This window comes from Ursus arctos, unplaced genomic scaffold (assembly GCF_023065955.2).
Source record: "Ursus arctos isolate Adak ecotype North America unplaced genomic scaffold, UrsArc2.0 scaffold_15, whole genome shotgun sequence".
Classification (NCBI taxonomy): domain Eukaryota; kingdom Metazoa; phylum Chordata; class Mammalia; order Carnivora; family Ursidae; genus Ursus; species Ursus arctos.
In genome coordinates this window covers 60,346,804-60,351,207 of record NW_026622819.1, presented here as the reverse complement: position 1 = coordinate 60,351,207, position 4,404 = coordinate 60,346,804, and the positions used below count along the sequence as shown (strand labels likewise).

Sequence of the window (4,404 nt, the reverse complement as noted above, 5' to 3'; positions counted from 1 at the left end):
GCCCTAAGGAAACCCCATCTTGCCTTTGCCTTTGAGTCCACAGTCCCTAGAAGAGGACTGCTCTGGACGGTGGCCGAGTCAGCTCGGCCCACCCTGCCATGCAGCCCAAGCACTCGCTACTTCAGTCACGGTCACTGAGTGCTCCGTCTAAACCTCTTGAGGCCACAAGGTACCAAATGTTTTGAATTAATTGGCTTCTATTTTCCTTCCTGTGCGTGTGCCTCGGTGCCTTTTTAGGGCAAGATTGACTAGAGGAATCCTTCCTGAATTCTGGCAGCCCTGATTCAACTTGGAGTTAATTATCTCTAATATGCTGTACGATTCCCTCTGTACCTTTTATGACATGGAGTAGAGGCATAACTTATCCAAGTCTATCATTTGAGGCTTTTTTTTTTTTTTGCTAAAAAAATTATTGTGTGTGCTTTATAAAAGTATTCATTCCATCCATCATTGTTAATTCACAAGGTGTTTATTGAGGACACATCTCTGTGCCAAGCATCGCACTGGTTAACTTCTCACAAGCCTATCGGGTCAGTGGTCTTATCGCCGTTTGGTAGAGAAAAAACAAAAACAAAAAAACTAAGTTCAGAATGAAGAGAAGGTTGGAAAAAAAAAAAGAACTAAGAGAAAGGTTGACGTCTTTCGTCCTCACCCCTACCTGCTTGAACATGTGTCTACAAGGAGCTACGGACCTCCATGACTACGGTTCCCAATAACACGGTTTCCTCCCTTTGTCCCCTGGGCCCGATGGCTGGTCCCAGCTTCCTTCTGTTGCCTCACCATCCCTGGTTTGTCTCCTCGCCCTCTCTGTGGTCCTTTCCCGTGGATCTCCTCATCAGAACCACGGGAAGGGCATGGCCTTCCCCCCAGGACCCTAACTGCTCCGCCTGGGGAGGAGCGGCCCCTCTGAGATGCCACGTTCTCCCTCTGTCCACTCTTTGTCATTCTGCCCTCCCACCCCCTGTTATCCTGAGAACTTGTTGTTTGTCTGTTTGTTTAGGAAAAGAAAAAGGGAGCCACACTGTATCTTCAAATGTCTCTGCGTTTTTAAGAGAACGGAACGGGCCTTTTTTAGAATCCAGTGCGAGTGTGTGTGTTTCACTTCCAAGATTCTATGCCAGTTGACCCAATTGAAATCAGTCACCTGGTTCCTTTTGAGCCTCTTGTCCTACTGAAGATCCAAAGACAGCTGTGGGGAGCCCTGTTAACTAAGTTTCCTCGGGCTGCCATAACGTAATACGTACCCTGGGTGCTTAAAACGACAGGTATGTGTTCTCCCCCAGTTCTGGCGGCCACAAGTCCAAAGTCACCGTGTCAGCAGGGCTGTGCTCCCTCTGACAGTCTGCATAGGATCCTTCCTTGCCTCTCCCCGACTTGGGGTGCCAGCAGTAATCTCTGGCCTTCCTTGGCTTGCCGCTGCCTCGCTCCAGCCTCCGCCTCTGTACTCACCTGGCCTTCACCCTGTGAGTCTGTGTGTCTCCCTCCTCTCCTGGTAAGGTACTTAGTCCTATTGGAATAAGGGCCACCCACCTCCAGTTTGACCTCAACTAATTACACTGTCAACAGCCCTATTTCCAAATAAGGTCACTTTCCAAGGTACTGGGGGTCAGGACTTCAACATAGCTTTTTGAGGGACACAATTTGACCAACAGCAGAGCTCTCACTGAAGTCTGGGGATCGACTTGGGGGGAATCCCACTTGGAGAATGGCTCAGGAAAAATGATTTAAGAAAAGAAAAGGATCAAGAGCTACAGCAAACATCCCCCCTCCCTCCCTCTCTCTCTTTCTTCCTTTCTTTTCTCTTCCTTTCCTTCTTTCCTTCTTTCTTTTTTAAATGACCGCAGGTGATGTTTTCACACATCAGCTCACATCAGCTCATGGTCCCATTTAGACTGACAAGGCTGGCGGTGGTGGGGACTTAGAGAAGTGGGTGGTGGGGCTAATCGCCATCCTCACAGACCTAACAGCACCTGCAGGTGCAGTGACTGGGGATGTGGAAGCCTTAAAAAAAAAATAGAACCCTTCTTCTTGTCTTTCAGAGTAATATTTATTGATCTGTGCTAGTCCGTGCAATATGCAAGAGCAAGAGAGGGCCAAGGCGGAGGGACAAGAGAAGCTTGGGGCAAATGGGGAGGGGTCGGGAGGAAGAGAGGCTTTGGAGAGGCATTCTACACAACCGCAAGAATCAGCACTTCTCCCTCCCTCCTTTCCTTCCTCCCTCTTCCTTCTTTCCTTCTTCCCTTTCTTCTGTCTCTTCCTCTTTCAGGCTTCCTCTCTCCTCCTTGACTGGCTCCCATATCATGATCTTGCTTACAAAAGCAGCACAGACGTTAGGCTGCCTGGAACTCACAAATCAAACAATCAAGCCCAGCAGCAGCGGGGGTGGCTGAGGTGGGTGTGTGGTGAGGAGGCCGTGACTGTGTAGTCAGCATCGTGTGCAGCGAAGACAGGGCATCACCTGAGCCGTCCCCAGCCTGAGCAAGCATGTAATGAACAAATCCCAAAGTGGTCCAAGAGTAGAGCGTCCAGAAGGAAACTGAGTCAGGGTACAGAGAGAAGAAAGACCCTGGGGGTTCTACCCTATTCTTTTCAAGACTTCCCACTATAGGAAAAATGGAATTCATGTTTCCGTAAGCTGTGAATTATATTAACGACCAACTCTGGGCTCATCAAAGTCCTTGTGATGGGAAGACATCGTTTCAATGGTGCTTGAATTTCTCATATTTGAATTATTTTGCTAGAAAAAGAATACATATACGGGAGAAAAATATTCAGATGATGTCAAAAAGTAAACAGTAAAACATGTATTTCCTTTCCAGTTCTAATTCTTGGTCCCCGAGAGGCAACCTCTGTTATGGGTTTTCTTCAATTAACTATCTTTGTAAATCAAAAGATCAATGTCTTCTTTGCTGGTAATGTTCCAACTATTTATTCCAAATGAAAGTGCTCTAAAGTAATTCAAGAAGTTTTTTTCCTCCTCAAAATAAAACTTGTTTCTCTGGGGACCAACTACTCTTTTCTTCCACTCAGTCCTACCACCTTAAGGCTGACCAGGAAGGCTAGGATGCATGACCAATGAAACCCAGACATACCTTGTGAGGCGGGTGTTGCGACACTCAACTGTAGGTGTGGTTATCCTCATTTCACAGATGAGCCAAGTGAGTTCCAGAAAGATGGAGTGACTTTCTCTAGGGTCATAAGACAGACAAGGTCTGACCACAGGTCTCTCTGGCTCTCCTCAGTACATGGAGCTGCCCTCTCCCTTATTCCAAGAAGACTACTGATCTATTTCATGGTCAGTAATTCCTACATAAATTAATGAGTAAGTGATTTAACCAATTGATCAATCAGTCAATCAATCAGTCCCTAACAAATATTTCTTAAGCACCTATCATGCATCCTATTCTGTAGCAGATGATTTCAGAGGATAGGCAAGCAACGGATGGTGCATAAAGATGGCTGCTAAGTTTTACGTCTTCTTCCATGAAGAGGTGGAGTCTATTTAGAACCTGGATTGGCCTGTGGTTTGCTCTGATGAATAGAATCCAGTAGAAGCGAATTGTGGAACCCCCAAGGCTGGGCCTCAGGACATCTGGAACTTCCATTTTCACACCTTGGGAATACAGAGATGGAGAACCTTGGAGACAGAGGTCAAATATCAATTCCCTCTTTCCTTAGCAGGAAATAGTACTCAGCATTTGCTGGGTTCAAATCCACTGCCTTCTGTCTTCTACTCTCAGAATATCTGAAGACTGGGCGATCGTTCCAATGAACGCGATGAGTCGCGTCTCTACTGAAGACCCTTCATGGCATCTCCATTCTCCCAGGAGAAATCTGCAGACCTCATGACTTGCTCCTTACTCCTCCAGCCTCCTCCCCCACCTCCCTCCATACCTTTCCCTGTGAGTTCCAAGAACATGCAGGGGCCACCATGCACCACATTCTTACCTATTTCAGGCTTTGCTCCCAGGCCTCCCTTTGCTTGATCATCCTTCTCCTCTTCCTCCCTTGGCTGATTCTTCCATTAAGATTCAATTGTCGCCTCCTCCAGAGGCTTTCCCATCTCAGGTTAGGTGCTGATCCTTCCAGATCTGAGAACACCCTCTGCTTACTTCTGGAGCCGCCCTCGTCAGATTCCATTGTAATGGCCTGTTTATGTGTCTGGGTCTCCCACCGGACTGACGGAGAATTCCCTGAGTATTTGTGTCCTCAGAGCTGGCACAGAGCTGAGCTAGGACTTTTCCCGTGCATTACCTCATTTCTTATTTATCATCAGCATTTTTATCATCAGCATTTTTATTATTGCTGTGGCTTCTCCTTTTGTAACGGAGTGCTCCTGGGGCAACACTGTCCATAAAAAGCCCTAAGTGTCCTAAAGAAAAAATAAACCAACAGTATTTCAGA

General features: G+C 47.0%; 1 long non-coding RNA gene across 1 annotated transcript; it reads right to left on the bottom strand.

The window, feature by feature from the left end:
• Positions 1 to 2,028: 2,028 nt before the first annotated feature.
• On the bottom strand, positions 2,029 to 4,160 carry LOC113264112 (uncharacterized). The gene is made up of 3 exons (XR_003319557.4): positions 3,949 to 4,160; positions 3,093 to 3,613; positions 2,029 to 2,737 (listed from the first exon to the last, which is right to left on the bottom strand). It is a non-coding gene; the product is annotated as an uncharacterized LOC113264112 (long non-coding RNA).
• Positions 4,161 to 4,404: the final 244 nt, after the last annotated feature.